The sequence below is a fragment of the Diadema setosum genome, chromosome 22, assembly GCF_964275005.1.
Source record: "Diadema setosum chromosome 22, eeDiaSeto1, whole genome shotgun sequence".
In the NCBI taxonomy this organism is placed as follows: domain Eukaryota; kingdom Metazoa; phylum Echinodermata; class Echinoidea; order Diadematoida; family Diadematidae; genus Diadema; species Diadema setosum.
Window position 1 is genome coordinate 21,836,869 of NC_092706.1, and position 19,430 is coordinate 21,856,298.

General features: G+C 37.7%; 1 protein-coding gene across 1 annotated transcript in view; it reads left to right on the plus strand.

The window, feature by feature from the left end:
- The window catches only part of LOC140245352 (uncharacterized), a 93,221-nt gene that overhangs the window by 1,144 nt on the left and 72,647 nt on the right, over positions 1 to 19,430 (plus strand). The gene's annotated exons all lie outside the window — the stretch shown is intronic.

The window sequence follows — 19,430 nt, forward strand, 5'->3', positions numbered from 1 at the left end:
TCTTTACACATTTTTCGCACAACACTTTTTTTCTTTTGTTTTTTCAGTATCAGTATAATTTTGTTCAATTTCAAAAATATTATCCCAAAACATTCATCTTGAAGTTGAATATAAAATGTTAAAATACAATCATAAAACAAAAACAAATCATATCATACAACAAAAATATCATTGAATGAAATATTACCAGCAAGAAAAAGAAAAAGAAAGCACTTTAATGCACACACAAACACACACACACACACACACACACACGCACACAAGCACACACATGCAGACATACAGTGGGTGTCATTGGAATCCCAGTTGTTCCATGAGTTTCTAGAAGACAAGGACTGCTGTTAGTGTTCGTGGAGATCCCATGGTGTTTTAGGGTAATGAATCATCATCAGAGATACTTTTTTTTTCCTCCTATGATTGGATGCCTCATACAATGGTGACGTGTGGCCAGGGAGCTTGTTTACATGATCATCAGCAGGTCAGGGCAAACTTTTGCGTTTATTGTATCGCCATGGTTACAAGAGGGACTAGCCTAGGAGATGCCTCCAATTTCCTAGCACTGTGCATGCACGTGCTGATTAAGGAATCAATTTCTGTGAGGGTGAAGATAACATGCTGTTGTTTTTTGCATTCTCAATAGGCCCCAATAGGGCTTTACAGACAAACTGACACACACTCATACTGGACACAAACTAGTATTTAAAGCACAATCACTTTCTCAGGCAGGCTGGCGTGTATCCAACACAGATCTATGAAGAGGAAAGTGCCCTATATTTTCTCTGTTTAATAGATCACTGACTGCTACATGTAGCAAAGTCCAGTACCTGAGTCGGTTGGCACGTGTGGTTTGGAATGTCCCTGGATCACAGTTCGTGACCTAACCTTTTTTAAAAGCGCATTGTAATGCTAATATATTAACACATCATTTCTTTACAGTGTTTTTTTTTTTCAATCATGTGATCCGTGATAGGTCTGTGTGACATTATGTGTGGCAGAGTTATTAAAATATCAGTGCAGTCATTTGACACATAGTTTTACTTTACTCTACACTTTACTCTTCACGCTGGAGGTTGACCTGGAAGCTGGGGGATCGGGTTCATGGAGAGGTCACGCTAACTTTCAAGTTTGTTGATTATCATGTTCAGCACTCTCTCAAGGCCCATTCTCAGTAAAAGCGTTCAAATACGGAATTTTGGTGTCGCCGACATTTCATGACAGTTTGCGGTTCCCTGAAACCTATTAGATACTATTTTAATGTTTATAATATATCACGAGGACTTTATTTGTTAAAAATAAACACGATCAAAAGCGGTTGTCGGCCTTTTTGTATAAAATTTTGCTGTTAAACTTCGTTAAGACCCCCAAAACGCAGTGTCGCCGGCTATTTCAGAATTATGTTTTATTGCTCCTCTCCATCCACAAACACACTTTCCAAATATCATTTTCATGGACGATGAGCATATCATATGTGCTAATCACAATACTCGAAAAGTTCCAAAATTTTTATTGACTTCTTTTTTTATAGCCTTTTGAAACCTGTCGCCAAGTTCACCGCCAGATACGTTACCAGTTTCTTTAGTGTTACAGCATTGCGAAAATAACAAGACTATGCAATGACCCTGTGTATATGAAACCCTGAGGATATACTTCATACATTGCAAGTACTTAGATTTTTTGTGCAACAGCTCTTTATTGAGAATACGGTACAATGTTTGAAATATCGGTTTTCTACACTTTTATTTGAACAGATACGTTACCTACTTTTCACGCCACCCACTGCGACAGATATTGCAATGTCAGACAAATTGTATATTATACATTACTCCTCGGAATGACGCATCGATTCAACATTAAAGTTTAGTACAAGTGAGAAATATTTGGTAGATATCGCTCTCATAATAATATGATCGACCATATACGTTACCACAGATACGTTACCCCAGATACGTGACCGAATTTTGCTCATTGGTCTTTTGCTTTCTGGGGATCAAATCTGGTCAAAATTCATCCCTACACATTACATGCTTCGTTTTGTTGGACCTCAGGATTATATTCTTACACCAAAAGGACAGAGAGGTGAAGAAGAGCAACACTTCCACATGATTTTTCTTTCTGCGTCAGTGTCTCACAACTTAATGCCCAGTTTTCCGACAGATACGTTACCACATAATCAAAATGCTGAAAAAGAAATTGTAAATGTTTTTACAAACAAATCGTTGTGTGCTCATAAACTCCAAAGTTCTATGCTATAAAACCCAGCCACTTTCATATTCTATGCAACAACTTTGAACGTTTATTTTACAAGACGAAGCTAAGATTCAGCATATCAGTTTTTTGCTTTTCAGATTTAGCAGATACGTTACGTATAATTCAGGGCACCCACGGTGACAAATAATGTTATGTAAAACAAAGTGTTCATAAAACAATTCTGCATAGAATGACGCTTCCATAAAAAATTAAAGTTATGTTCAAATGAAGAATATTCAGTAGAAATTGCTCTGTAACTTCACCGACAGGTTCATTTACGGTACGCCAGATACGTTACCAAACTTTGAAAGAGCAAAAAGTAGTTCATGAAACGCTTCCGAGAAAAGTTTCAGTGTTCTGTTGCATATTTATTCTAGTGTTTTTCAACATATGAAGAACTACTCAAGATTCATTGATAAGTTGAACAATTATTTATTCATTTTCATTAAAAGGGAAGAGCCAAATACGTTACCATAGGTCAAACAACTGTGTAGCATACTGAGTTCATAGAGACTGTACCTACTTCCTTCTAAGTGCCTGCAAAAATATATTTTTTAAACCTTGTTTGCATTATCCATCAAAACTTAATGAATATTTATAGTCAGATGGATAAATACATTCAGACGTAAGATGAGAATATTCTGTGAATGAAGAACTCAGCTTTCACATTTAGGCCTCTTTTCCACTACATTTCATAGTTTAAATATTACATACAATGTTTAAAATGGTTAATTTCGGCTTACATCATTCATTTTTACATCAATTCATGAGGTAAATAATTAAACAGGTGATATTTATTAATTCATACACAACTAAAATTATTACTTATATTTTACCAGATACGTTACCAAAGGTGATTTGATGTTTTTCAATAGTTATTTCCCCAGGAAAGCAATTTATATTTGTTTCCTGTGGAAATTCCAGATCGGATCGTTCCCTTTGCATGATTTGTGGGATTCGAAACTTTATTTGTAAGCGAAATTTGCTAAAAATACAAAGTGAATCTTAAGGTTATATTTCATTTCAGCAAAAAGCATATTTCAACCTACCACACAGAAATAATTTCTACCAATTAGCAAGAGATGACAACATCTTTACCTCTTGAAAAACCCCAATATCTTTAGGGGGGATAGATGTCTTTTCCTGAACAGAAATTTGATCAAAACAATAAATTTAATTCAGAGTTAGGAGTCCATTACAACATGTAAATTTGCGGTAACGTATCTGATTGGCGATCAAAAATCATATATGATGCTCTATTTCAATTCATTTTTACTCAATGAATGGCCATCATTTAGAATGTTCCACTTTTTGTTTCGTATTTGACCGGTTTTGAAGTTTCCAAAAACACATCTTTGAATGTATTACTTTGTGGTTGATTTTTCGGTTTTACTCACGTGGAATTGAACACTTAATCTGAGAATGGCCCTCAAAAACTACTTAGTGGGGCTCAAGGATAAAGGGTAATATTAGAAAATCATACATGTGGTTTAGATTATTGACTGATCTTATCGCTATTGCAAATCTACATGGTGTGTAGGGCAAAACTACAATGTATAATGTGTATTTAATCCATAAATACATTGTGTGAACCCCACTTTTGCAAGAGCCCCTGTCACCAATACTGCATTTAAATCTGTTATTTCAGCATACAAATTGCGAATGAGGAGGTCACAGACATTTTTGCGAGATGTTAATTGCACATTGACACCGAGGCTATTGTATTAAGTGCACTGTTACCATCAGTATTAGTGCATGTCGACATTTTGTAAGGGTGTTGTTAGATTCGCGATGAAACAGTAATTCACGAAATTCACAAAAATTAAACCCTTATAAAAATAACAGCTTATGTTTATAGTTCATTATTGCTTTACTGTCAGTGAGCCATTCACATTTCTGTCACTTACACCTAAAATTGATGCTTTTGAAATGTAGATTTTTGCACCTCTATGTTAAAACCATAATGCTCATACATTGTGTGAACACAAAAATTGTGAACTCTTGCGATACATGCATTCAGTACAAAAATTGGTCCAGCATTGATTTGTATTTTGTTGTTGAAACAATCGCAACATTTTTTTTTTCTATCGTGTGTGAACAACATGCAAAGATTTGTCAGCTTTTTAAAATCCCATCCAATAGGCAACTTGCCATGCTACATTATGGGCCTGCAGACTCATGTTCGCTAGGTCACAGTGTGGTTGCTGTTTAGGAATGCTCAGGCTTGTGATTCAAAACACTTTATTCACAGCCAGATCATGTTGTTTTTTTCTTGCTGTTTGTACAGAGTAGCAAAAAATAAAAAAAAATTAAAAAAAAATAAATAATGATTATTGCATGACCTGAATGTAGAAACCAATTACTCCTGTGAGCAAATGCACCTGCTTGAAAATAGACCATGATTTACAAAAAAAGAAAGAAAAATAAGAAAACATTGAACAGCAAAGTTAATCTAAACATGGTCACTTCTTCAATGATTAAGGCACATTCACCAAGTAATGTTTAGTGTGTAGCAAAAGGTGACAAATCTTGACACAAATTTCATATGTTTAACCAATAATCAAGATCACTCTGATGCCAAATGCAGGCTTCTGACAAAAGAAAAAAAAAACAGTGGAAAGCTTGAGAGTGTCAACACCAAAGAGTGTTTTATAGATTTCTTCTCCATTAGCCAGATGTAGCCAACACCAAGTAGTCGTGTCTTTACCATGTGTCAGATTCTCTCTGGCTTGAATTTGCACTGTTAATGTTTTACTATGTTTTGATGAGACAATAAAGTGCAAGTTTGGTTTCATTACGTCTTCTTCCTGTTTGCAGAATTCCCGTGCTATTAAAATGCTGCTTGCTTAATTGCAAATGAACTGAATTGTTAGTCACTGCCCTCAGCACTTCTACACTGTATCTCACTTTATCATCCTAAACATGTCATACTCACTAACTAGAGGTTATGACAGAAGGGCAGACAATATTCATCAAATTGTAGTAATTAATTATAATGATCTTGAGACTGCTCCATCCACAAAGAAGTGAGACCTTTGAACTGTATGATTGATGGCATCACACAAGATATTAGGCATGAATTAGCCGACATGCAAACACAGGCATTGAGACAATGGACAGAGGTTATTGGCAAGGCATTGTGTACTTGATCTCGGACATCTCGGACATGTCTGTCGAGTAGTAGTAGCAACATAACTGAAAGGTGACTTCCCCCTTTAATATTGCAAGGATGTGTGTGTGTGTGTGTGTGTGTGTGTGTGTGTTTGTGTGTGTTTACACACAAAATATAAGAGGAAGTGAGCTGACGGTTTTCTACAATGCAAAGTGAGCAGGGAATTCCTTCCACAATGTACACTGGTTATGATACATAGGCCTACATTTTTATGGAGTAATGATTTGCAGTTTAATATACTCTCCTCTCAGGGATTTTGTTTTTGGAGATTCATGGGTTCAAAAGAAAATGAAAATGACCTTCTATGTCTGACTGATATAGAAAAATAATCTATCAATGGTCCAAACAGGGAGATTATAATCAAGAAATCTTTATCCTCTTCACTTTTAATGTTATATTGCCATAATAATCTTTGTGAAGAGAGGATGCTCTTAGAAAATGCTCAAAATCAACATTGACAGATTGACCCAAATGAACATTTTCAGGCTTACTTAGAACAATCAACCAGTGCAAATGTTGATATCAAAGAATTAGCCTGTCCTGAAACAAAAAGTGATTAAATTTAGGACCTCATGTTGCAACGTGATATGTATTTTTTTCTTTTTTTGTTCTTTAAATAGCAATTTAATTGTATTTAGTAAAGTTCTCCATGCTGTTGCGTAGGATTACACATGTGCTGAATATCATTATATAACCATGAAGATTGGTGCATTTGACTATCATTATTTGTGTGTGTGTGTTTGTGTGTGTGTATTTAGAAACCATTATTAAAAGTGTCCGGCTATGTATTTTTTTTTTTTTTTATTTGGTACCGGTATGTAATTTTTTTACAATTTGGTCCCAGTAACCTTTTTGTTTTAATCCTTGTCCATACACTCTACAGTATACAAATGAAATAATGCAGAGTTTCTTGTGACTGATAATGGGGTGTGTGTGTGTTGGGGTTGAGGGGGTGCACAAGTTTCCATTTTGTCCCCATTTCTGTCCTAGTATTTAACTAATGCTGGTCTCTGCGAGTTTTTATTTACCCATTGCCTCACATGAAGGATATTGTGTTAATTTCCCTGCTGTCACTGCATAGAATGATTGGCCTTTCACACACTTATACCTGAGGGTAAAGTACAATATATTCATTCATAACATGTCCCAAACATTACCCAAAGCACACAGTCCTGTTATCATTTTATAGGACCACTTCCTGCTTTAATACATCTCCCAGGAGGCGATGGACACACCATTTCTTTATCTTATATTCTTGGTTGGCAGACATTATCCTCAAGTAGCTTTCGCTGATTTATGAAACTGTTTAAAACAGATTTGTCTAGCACTTGTAATGTCCCTATAAATGCTGACTCATACACCCACATGTTGTTTGCACGGTCGATCCTTTGGGTAGCCTCCGTGCAGAGTTAAAACAGTTGCCAAATTTTCTGGAAATTCTAATTCATAAAATCTTTTTTCAACCTTGTTCGGTATGTACCTTGCCAGTATTATCATTTATTTCTGGCCTGTGCGCACCCCTGATATCACAGAGACCCGTTCACAAACAACGAAAATCGAAATTTCAATCGCGATCCAAATTTCGATTTTTTTTTTCGACCGTTTATACACAGGGAAAAATCGCACTTCGCAGCAAGGAAAGAACGATCAGTGGCCAAACTGCGCATGCGCGCATCTTGCATGACCGAAGACTGACCCCGCAGTCCCAATAGAGTTTCGCACGCGCTACGAACGATGGGACAAAAAATACCGATTTCCGAATCTCGATCGCGCTCACACACACGACGCTTGGCAAAATAATCGCGATTATTCTGAAAAATCGCACTAATAGTGCGAGTTGGATCGCGATAAGGATCGCGGTAATTAGTGAGATTTTTCTGTCCACACTGGAAAAAATTTCGAAATTTTGATCGCGATAAGAAAATCGATTTTTAAATCGCACTTTTTCCCTTGTGTGTGAACGGGCCTAATATTAGGAGATGGGAACCTTGGGATGGGGATTGGGAGAGGGGGAAGAAGATAGGAATGAGGCCTAGTGTTGAGCCTTAAAGGGACTGTACACTACTGGTTGAGGTGGGGATTCAGGTTTATAACATTAATATTAAGTGAGATATTAAAGGAGAAACCTCTTATACACTAAAGAAATATGAAAGAGCATGCAATTTTAAGAAGGATTCAACGTTTTATTTGATGAAAATTGGTTTTCAAATGGCTGAGATATCAAAAAAATGATAATAATAAAAGGCGACAGGCCACTCCTTTTATTAGGATCTCTTTGTTTCACCTTATTTTTGGATATTTCAGCTATTTCAAAACCAATTTTCATCAAATAAACTTTTGATACCCCTTAGAATTGCATGCTCTTTGACATCTCATAATAGAGTGGTTTCTGAATATCTCACAAAACGTAAAATGGTAAATCCTCATCTCAACCAGAACTGTACATACCCTTTAAACTTTGAGGTAAAAGCCGTACATGTGATACAGCTGTAAATCCCTCATATCTTTAACCTGCTGTTGTATAGAGCTACAATGTAATACATGTTATATAGGGTAGCAAATTATCTGTGGTCAAAGAATGTGGCCCATTACGTACATATACCCTTTGTTACAAGAGAATTTTGCAGATATTAAAGCTGTGAAAACTACAACAAGAAGTGATTTATTGTGATTGATTGTTCAAGAAATACATTTCAGCTACCCCCTGTCTTTATGCTGTTTCCCTAGCTGTGAATGAGATTATTACCGGTATGAACACCAAGTAAAAAACAGAAATGAACTATCCTGGAAGTTACAACCAGTGTTTTCAATCCTTTGCATAGCCTCCATGCAGAGTTGAAGCAGTTGCAAAGTCTTCTTTAGAATCTGATTCATAGTTCTTGTTTCAATCTAATATCTTGTCCAGTATCTTGCTGTAAGTATCATTCATTCCTGGCATGTGCATGCTGCTGCTTACCGGGCTGCAGGCACCACCACTAAACTGGAGCCAGCACGTGGCAGTGCCATGATGATATTGACATTTTTATTTTGAACAGATAATCAATGCCTCATCTCTCTACTCATTCTCTCTTGGACTCTTCATATTAAACTCATTAGCCTCTTGTTAGGTGAGTTATAAGATTGAAGGGAATTTGCTTTGCATAGAGAGGGTGTACAGTAGTACTTTATAAATGATGATTTTCCCTTCATTCTTTTGTATAGCTGAGCTGCTCTCTAACCTTAGCATCGCTGCAAGTTTTACAGGGACACAGGGGGAAGTCCCTGTGAGCATCCAGTCTGTGGTTTTGGAGGGGAAAGTCCTGCACTACATTGTATGCTGCACAGTACTTTTTCAGTGACACAGGACCTTGTTTCAATGCATGCAGGGTACTGATATGTCAAGCTTTCATGCTATCGGTATAGAATTAGTATCCACTGCACTTCAACCAGAATTGACAGTAAGCATTAACTGTACTGTACTGTTTTGCCTTTGTGCTAGTTTAAATGGGCAGCAGTGTATTGAAGATGATCATAACCTGACAAAAGACCTCAAAACAGTTTTCACATTGGGCTGAATTGAAAGTAAAATTTGATGACCTCTGTGGCACATCGTACTTTTACCACACAGTGACCACAGATTTAATTTGCATAATAAATGAATATCATATGTTAGATACACGTGTTATGTGTTATATTGGACTTCCTCCTTTGCACTGTCTCTTGATCAAGCAATGTATTCGACTTGGTACAGTATAGCAGTCATATTGAAGCCCAAGTACTCGCTACAAAAAAAGAAGAGTGAAAATGTTCATTCTTGAGGGAGTGAATAACAGAAAAGAGTGAGTTTTGAGTGAAATTGGAGTGAATTTTGAGTGAAAATGTTCATTTTCACTATTGATATTTAATGTTGGAGTGACCTCAGGGATCACTCGATTTGAGTGAAGATGTTCATTTTCACTAATTTTGGAGTGACCTCTGGGATCACTCGAGTGATCCCTGAGGTCACTCCAAAATTAGTTGAAATGAACATTTTCACTCAAAATTCACTCCAATTTCACTCGAAACTCGCTCTTTTCTGTTATTCCCTCCCTCAAGAGTGAACATTTTCACTCTTCTTTTTTTAGAGAGTGGGTACATGTCTCTTTAATCCACATTTGTGAGACATTCTTTGCAAATATGAATCACTACACATGGACCCCGAAGCAGAGCAAACCACCTCTGTAACCACCCATTTTAAGTAGGTGGTTTTAGTTTGCACCACTTCTAAAAATGTTCTGTGGTATAATCACAAATTCCAAATGTTTCGGACAGCATTTTCTGGCAATAGATAGATGCAGCCATGTCTTCATAATTTCGGTTTCTAATGCTCAACTGAAATGCCACAAAGGGGCAATGCATTTTTGATAGCTACAAACACCTTTTTTTCTTGTTTTCTTTTTAAAGTTGATAAACGCCAAACACCTTTTTATATTGCCAGGATTTCATCTGAACTTCAGCCTTTTTCCTTAGTTGACCCTTACTTCCATGGGTTGAATGATGCAAATCATTTGAGTGATGACAATTCCCAAATTGTGAATTTTTATGGTTTTTAGCTAAATGTAGCATCTTGAGAAACTTGATTTCAAACCACATTGGTGTGTCTCTTTTGAAACTCATTATTAAAACGTGATTCTAACTTTTGAAGTGTCATATATTATAAAACTTACTAAACTATTATGACATCACATTTTCTGACATAAGTCTCTTAGCACTATGAAGAAGCACAAACTTCAGGCTTTTACCCACCATATGGAACTTGGTGTGCGATTTGGGACCACCTCTGGAGGTTACTGTATCTTCCATGTAGCTGGTTTGTGGTGTGAACGGTATTAAATGGGGTTTGACCTCAGCTCAGCCACGGAAGTTTGAAATAATCGTAACAGGCTTTATTCATCATCTTGCAGGTGGCATACTCAATCATGTGTGCTTTTTGTTTTGTTTATGGTACATGAAGCATGTCACTTCTTTGTCTTGCTTGTGGTCTTTCTGATCTGTCAACTCATGTCCTATGTGGTAAAGGCTGCATCTTTCAGCCAGGACCTGGCGGCAGGAATGAGGCTAAAGAGGGCAGTCCATCCTCCTGTCAGGCAATGATTGTGCATGCAGTCTCCTACTGTACCAAGGATTAGAAAAGTTAGACTTGCCCTGCTACCCGATTTCTTAATGTAAAGTAACACACAGTATTGCAGGGTCAGAGCCTATTGGTGAAAATGATATCGAAATGTGCCCTATTCCCACCGCAAAGGAAATGCCTGTGTTTATGATTTACCATAAGTTTGGGCATTTCCAGTAAAACCATGTGTGTGGTAAGAATAGGGCATAATCATTATAAATACATTTTAGTTCTATCCACTTTTCTTTGGTACTAGATAGAAAAGGCAAAGTTTGTAAATGAAGTACCGTGGTGTATTCATCCAAAATACTACTGCTATTAACCCGTTGAGGACTGTTTGATTTTGCTACAACACGCAATTCCCATAGACACCTGCCCGAGTATACTCGGGACTCGTCCTCAACGGGTTAAAATTCTTGTCATTTCTTTTTTTAAAAGGTGAGTGGGTATATTCGTGTCATGCGTGAGTAGCCAAGATGCATTTATACAGAAAAATTTTAATTCAAGTCACATACAGGTGTACTGTGGGCAATGTGAGACTTAGCAATAATATTTAACTGATCTTCCGTGTTTACATTACAATTAGCGTAAGACATTTCTGTAGTGGTACTGGATAGTAATTGAAAGAACAGTGTCGTATGACAGTTTTGATTCCAGTTTGATGAATCATTGCTAGGCCATACTCTGAACTGATGAAATGCGCTATTATTACCACGTACCTCAGCCAAGGAAGGAGGTTATGTTTTCATCGGCATTGGTTTGTTTGTTAGTTTGTTTGTTTGTATGTCTGTCTGTCTTTGTGCAAAATAACTCAAAAAGTTGCAAATCGATTTGAATGAAACTTGCAGGAAAAGTTGATAATGACACAAGGAACAGATGATTAAATTCTGGTAGTGACCCAGGAATTTTCATGAATTTTTGAATATTTTTCATCTTTTGGCAGATAGGGTCAATGAACTTCGGGGTTCAAGCTGCGCGTACTTGAGGTTTGCATTCGCGCACTAGAGCACGGTCTCTGCTTGGGCGAGGCGCCGCGTAGCTGAAAGGCTGAGAACTATATTGGGAAATTTGGCAATTTTCAGCATGCATTATGAGTGGAAATCACTTGAATATCTGTATGGAAGTCAAGAACAAGATCAAGTCATGGAAATTAGCTTCTTGGCGGAGGTCTGCGCTCTCAGAACGCGTTTCTAGTTCAAACTGTAATACATTCTAGTCCTGTTCTTTTCTTATGCTGCCTTGTGCAATTTCAAAATCTGTTCAAAATCAAAAGCATTCTTATATCATCGCCGGTCACACGAACCGACGAATCCCTCAGGTTTGCGTAAGAATGACAATTCGAGAAACTCGCGTTTGAAGTTAACCCATTTTTGACTTATGGTTGCTACACTTTCATGTCTATAATTTCCAGTTATTTTTGTAGGACATCAGACTTCAATTCTTGCCCTAACTTGTGAAGTTTTTATCGAATTGTATTGTTAACAAATAAGCGGGAAATCGTCAAAGAGCTGCATGCATGTATTTTCGGTCTGCAAAGAATGTTGTCATTTTCCATGTGTGTCCATATGTACATGTACATTGAGCGTTGTCATTGTCAACACATGTATTACATAGTACGCGCACTATGCGCGCAGTCAATGAACTGTTGAAACTCAAAAACTACACGCAAGTCAATGCGCACTGATTCGTCGGTTCGGTGACCGCGCATACTACAAATGTAGTACGCGCGGTCACCGAACCGTCGAATCGCCTGATTGTTTAACACACACGTCTATGGGGAAAACAAATAATTTTCACTATGGAATTACATACTTCTACAAAAGTGATAAGTACGTAAAAATTACACCGAATTACACACTGAGAATTTCAGAATATGTAGTATGGAATGTCTACTGTCGAAATGATTGAAAATCTCAAAATCGAAAATTTGACCCAAAATCGAGTGATTCATCGGTTCGTGTGACCGGCGACGATATTTTGTAATTTCATAATTATGATAAGATGTCATTTTTCATTTAAAAGTGCTGGGGTTTAACTTCAGGCTATGTAGTTAACGCTGTTTTAACAAGGAACAGACAAAAAAAGAAAGCTCCCTATTTTGTTATGTTGTTTTAGAGGAATCTGCTCCTCAAAGATGTAAAATCTTCTTTTCCCGTTAAGGTGATTAACAAAATCAAATTACACCACACGTATGAAATTTAGATGAGCTTGTAAAGATTATGCATTGCTGACCGTTTTAACAACACACATATTTTTTTTTCTGCAATAATCGTAAATTAAGTTTATTCATTACATACTCATAGTATGCTGTCACTTGGTCTTGATTCAGTTTTTGTTTTTGTATGAAGTTTGTCTGTTTGTCAGTCCCTATGATCTAAGGTCATACAGCTGTAATTCTATGGTTCTTTGTTCGTGAAAAAAAAAAACACTTGATACTGGAGTTACGACTTTATATGACTTGTAATACGAGGAAGTGTTTCTTCCTGCATGGTTCAGAAATATAATTATTGTACAGTGATGTCACCATTTGGTCAAGACATTGCCCATATAAGGAAACCAGCCACAATTTGTAACTGTAAAAACAACAACAGCAACAAGTTTACAACAACAACAATATAGCTGCACTTAAAGTTCACTTTGTGGGGGGGGGGGGGTGGTTGGGGAGGGTGCATTAATTGTTGAGAACTATAAATAAACGTGCCAGGCATTGTAAGGGATGCCAAATTTAGCAGGCCTGCAAAGGACATACGCATGCTGGCAAGTTTCGGGACATTACTACTCTTGTGGTCTATGCAGGCAACAATGCCAAAGCCATCTCGTGTATGATTAGCCAGTTTAGAATGACAGTGGGAAACCTGACGACCCTTTGTAGAATTTAAAGACATTTACCACATGCAAGCTTGTTTAGCTATGGAAGGATCAGGAAAGGATGAGAAAGTGAAAAATGGGGGAAAAAAAAGAATACCGTTCTACCACTTTTGTTTATGTATGATGGCCTGTGTTTATATTGGCTGCGGAAAACTCTTGTTTTTCACCCCTCTGAAGCTGCGAGGCAACTACTGTGAAAATTCATTGGAAAAACAAAAAATTACAACTCATTTCCGACTTCAACTTCAAAAAAAGAAGGAAAAAAAATCTGCCACTCCTCTGTCTTTTGTTTCATTCCTGAAATTCTGTCTTGTTCAGCATGTAACTCTCCTTTTTGTGATATTTAGGTCCAATATGAAAGTGTTATTATCAAGTGTTTTCTTTAATGTCATGCATCTGTGTGTGTTTTTTTTTTTCCCCTTTAACCTGTTGAGGACGAGTCCTGAGTATACTCGGGCAAGTGTCTGTGGGAAATGCTTTTTTTATAGCAAAATCAGTTTGTCCTCAAAGGGTTAATAATTCCACACATCACTACACACACACAAAAAAAGCTGTTAGTATATAGGGTAGATATTGGATTGATACGCTCGGGACTGTCCGGATTTGTGGACATGTACCGGGGTGCCAGTTTTCAAGCAAAAGCCTGAATTTGGGCACTGGCAGTTTCAAAGTTCAGGCTGTTTCATGTACAAAGGAGCTTCATGTATACATGTACATGTATTTCAGAGTCATATATTTCCTTTTAACTGGCATCTCTGCATGTATACATGTGTGTTTTTATGTTGGAGGTGGATAACATTGTGTTCTGATACAAAAATTACATTATCAGCCTGTTTCTACAATGTACTTCAAGATACAGTATAAACTGGCAATTTCCTACATCTATGATTCTTTGGTGTTACAATGTAGATTTCATTTGAAGTGTTCTATTTTTTTTTTTTTTCTGGATGCTTGGTAAAGCTGCTTACAGTCATGCTTTTCAATCTTAACTGTAGACTGAGTGGATGACTTTGTATAATTAAAGGATGAGTTAGATTTTTAAAATTTTGTGATGGTGTACTGTCTGCTGCTCAAGCAAGTGCAGACATAGCCATCATCATCCTGCAAATGTGCATTAAATATGAAAAGATGCCCCCCCCCCTTAGCCTGCTGACCCTCTGTGCACTTTATATGTCTTCATCAGCCCGAAGTTCAAACTAGTGGGATATTTTGCGGTGTGGGAAAATAGCCCGATATTGTGAATGTGCATCTTCATCGGCTCAAAACAGCCTGGTTGGGGAAATTAGCCCAAAATTTGACGTACAATGTACATATATGCGCATTGCATCACTCTTCAGTTCGTAAGTGGATTTCCATGTGCAATTAATTGCAAATCTCCCGTGTCACCGAATGTAAGATGCACAACAGACTGGTACAGACATGTGTTCCAGTTATATGCTACAGTAGTTTCAGAATAGTACTTCGGTAACAACCTTGATGGAGTCACGTTTGTGGCGTCAATCGCGATCATGTACATGTACACAATACATGTAATGAGCTTTCAGGTCTATTTTCTACCATTCTGTTGGCACATTAGTCTACAAATCGTATCAACATTGAGAGTTTACGGAACACTGTATCCGTGATAAGTAGATGGGGCCTTTGCCGGGAAGCAAAATGAAGGGTACAGTTCGTAATCTGTTGCTTGCACCAGCTAGTGCTTCCCTGGAATGTACGTGGTGGGGTCGAGAAATTTTCGGGCTGATGCCCAAAAAATTTTCGGGAGATGCAAACAAATTAGTGCGCTATTTCACGAATTAGCGCGCTAGTTCACAAACTAGCCCAAGATTTTGGGGGAAATTTTCCCTATCAAATAGCGTGCTATTTGCATTTTCACCACACAAATGGGCTATTTTGACATCTGGCTAGTTTCATAACTGCAAAATAACGCACTATTTAGAAACTTCGGGCTGATGAAGACAGGCCTTTTGAGTGCAATTGACATAAAGCAGATGTCACATGTGCACTGTCCAAATTCTCTGGCACAGAAAGTATACAAATGATGCACAGGATAGAGTGTGTTAGTGAAGGTGCGGCGCGCTCGAGAGTATTGACAATGGTGCGACATGCACGAGGCGCAGCCGAGTGCATGTTTGCAACCGTTGTCAATACTCGAGAGTGCGCCGCACCTTCACTAACGCCACGAAATAATCCTGTGCATCATTTGTTTTTATAAAATGGGTCGAAAACTAACAGCATTATTCACGTACCTTTGTTGGTCAATACCAGTCAGCTACATGTAGGACTCGCTCAAAAGTCAAGATGTCCGAAGATGTTCGTCCAATACATTTACGCACGTCGCACTCGGAAATCCCGCACATAAGTACTGTAGGTACGTACGTATAAGAGTATACGTACGCTACGTGATATGCACAAGAAAGGCCGCCGGCTGTTGTGTGGCAGCCCGCGGCCCGAACTAGAAGTTGTTTACAGGATTGACAGCGCGTATAGTAGGGCGTGATATACTTGTAACAACTGATTGAGTGCGCACTGCTAATAGTGTAAACATTGTGACGTACGTCAGGCCAGGGAGGTGGAAGAGAGACTCTTCTTAGTGCATACCTGAAGAAATTAATGCACGCACATGTGACTCATTTCAGCGCTTCCAATTGGCTACATTCTTGAACCCATTTTATAATAACAATTAGCAGTAAATCTTGATGTACAGTCAATGCTAAAAAGCATCTTCACTACAGGTTACTACTGCTCTAGCATCATACCTTTTGCACTTAGAAAAAAAATTATAGGCGTGGGATCTTCTTTTCCAATTACAGCTATTGTACAAAGTATAAGCTACGATGTGAACAGTTCAATTTCTAGGTGTTTTGCATACAATCACACTGATTGGAAATTTGCCAGGTTTTGCATGTGGTCCAGTGATCCACACAGTAATTTGCTCTCACAACAACAATGGATGTGGAGCCTTTTCGCCAGTATTTCCACATAGGTGATCATATCAGCCTGTAAACAGTTATTACTACCTGTTCTGATCTGTTTGCAAATAATTATGTGGTATGTCTTTGTGCAGTTCCTTTATCATGAGCCACAATACCAATTCATCTCGAAGCATTCAAAACCTGAAAGTGGCTTGTGATTGGTTGGCATACAGAATCAACAACATGGAAATATTTCTCCATGAGATTGGACTTTGATTTTGCCCACATTAATTGTCACTAGGTGAGGCAAGCCTTATGCTAGCCTCTATCAAAGTGCCTATGGCTATGGCAGTGTAGGTGAAGTGAGTAGAGGTTTGTTAGGCAAGACAAGAGTCGACCCACCAGCGAGGAAATAGGGCTTTTGGTTTGCAAGTTTAATGTTTTGATAGTGGGAATTGAAACACCATTTCAAACATAGGAAAGTTGGTAAATACAGCCAGTGTCTCGCATATGTGACACGCTACAACAAAAGGATCCGAAAATCGAGGGGAAGACAATTTTCTGAAGATGATATGACATTATTCCCTTACTCTTCCGCTTTCATTTCATATAACACGACTCATAAAAGTACTTGATTGCGGAGATATTGGTGATATTATGGGACCGTGTTGAGTGGTCTAGGGAATCAGCGTTTTGAAAAAACGGCCTTCAAAGTTTTCTTTCGAACTCAATCGTGATCAAAGGGAGGTAAGACAGTTTTTACCTCTGCTCATAGCAACCTACATGTATGCGATGTTCATTCAAGCTTAAATACCGCTAGCAGTCTACTTGTACTTATGACCATTCAGTAACCAGTGTGCCACGCACTGACCAATAAGATAACTCCCTCGTTGCTAGGGGCAGAGTCTGTCTGCGGCGCTAAATCCGAATCTTCTGACACATTTCTGTTCCATTGAAAGTCAGAAAATCATGGCCCAGAAAAACACTAATTTCTTGCCTTTTCTTTGATCATTTAGCTTTGAAATCTCTGCAGATGAACGATGATACATTAGACTACAAAATTATGCCAAAAACAGAAATCTGATCGCTTTGACCGATTTTGATGATCTGACTTCAAACTCACTTTTCTCGGCTCAGCCGTCAGCGACTTTAGGATCCTTTTGTTGTGGCGTGTCACATATCTGCATTCAAGTATCTGACATTGTTTAATACTGCCATGAACTGTGATCACATCTCCAGAATATGATTATTATCAAAGGGGCAGGAGAAATCCATACTAACCCCCTACTGAATAATTACAATACAAAGTCATCATCATCAGACACTCCACCCAGTGAAATAAGCCATCTCATAGTCACACTTTGCAGAAACACGTCATTTGCCATAACGGGCTTGTTGGGTTGTAAATTCACCAAGATCTGAGATTAGCACCTGTGATGTAATGATTATTCATGCAATCTGTCATAGACAGTGCTTGACAAGACATTCACCTTACAGCAGCAGAGTGTTCAATAAAGCCTAGTATTTTGTATTACACAGTAATAGAAAGAATCTGTTCATGCATTCAATGCAAAGCAATGAAATGGATGCTTGCCCAAGTTTTACTTGACAGGCCTTACATATGGGTATTTCCACAGTACAAGAGTACAAGTGCATTTCAGAGATTTTATGATGTTTTTCTGATGTTTTCCAAATAATATGCATTATCCCTCACTCCCCCCAATAAAATATGAATTTTAAAAACAATTTAATGAGAGATAACTTTGCCCCAAAATGGCTTCAAAAGGGGCAATTTGTTATAGAATTCTTGCCAAAATGAAAATGTTGCGGTGAACATACACTGTACAATGTATGTACGTGATAGTGGACTGATATCTATGCAGAACATAAGGTCATATAATAAATGTTAATAGATTCAACTGTATGGTCTGATAAATAAGAACAACAGTCTGTAAAATTCTATCAAACACTGTGTCTAATATCAATTCTAGTCTCAGTGGTGAACATTTATATCACTTGGACTGACCAAACTGTGGCATTTTGGTGTGACACCTCACAGTCACTCTGTAGTGAATCATAGATTTTTCATACAGACATTGAACTAGAGACAATGACTTCTCAAATATGATATCTATAGGCATAATGACAAAAAAAAAAAAGCAGCAAAAATTCCTGAATGTCAAAAATAGGAGAGATTGTTTTGCAGTTGTGAGAGACTGTCATGTGACCAAATGTAGGCTATTTACATTGTAGCAGAATGTCAAGGTTAACACTTTCAAGTGTCATGACTTTTTTTTACATGTGCATGAAGAGCTGACAAGAAGTACACTTTATACAATACAAGAGGATTCATTGTTACATGATCATGATCAGGGGTTGTGTTTTTTTTCCCCCTTGCCAAAGGGCTGCCTTTTTTCATGATTCAATCATATTTTTTTACAATTATAAATCCTTGTCTGAATAACCACCTGTGGATTTCACTGAAATTTAAATATTGACGTGATTAAAGGACAAGTCCACCTACATGTGGACTGAGTAAATGCAACAATATTAGTAGAACACATGAAAGTTTGGGGGAAATCGGACAATCCGTTCAAAAGTTATGCATTTTTAAAATGTCTGCTCAGTCACTGCTGGATGAGAAGACTACTACAGTGTATGATGTCACATGCGTACAACCATGTAAGGAAAATAAAAAGAATATTTCACAAAAGTTTACTTTTTGAATAAAGTGCAGATTTCTTCGACTTGTTACTGACGCATGTTAAGGGTAATGTTATTCCCTCTGCCTTCTGAAAGAGAGAAGTCGAGCATTCTTTTGTTATGCGAGAAAAGTGAAAATATGTTGAATTTTCTTTACTCTTTCTTTATATCGCTGTACACATGTGACATCACAGGGTATAGTAGTCTCCTCATCCAGCCGTGACTGAGCAGAAACTTTAAAAATTCATAACTTTTGAACGGATTGTCCAATTTTCCTCAAACTCTCACTGATGTGTTCTACTAATATTGCTGCATTCACTCAACCCACATGTCTATGAAGGTGAACTTGTCCTTTAAGTTTTGCCTACAGGTGTTACACCATGGAGCTGCAACA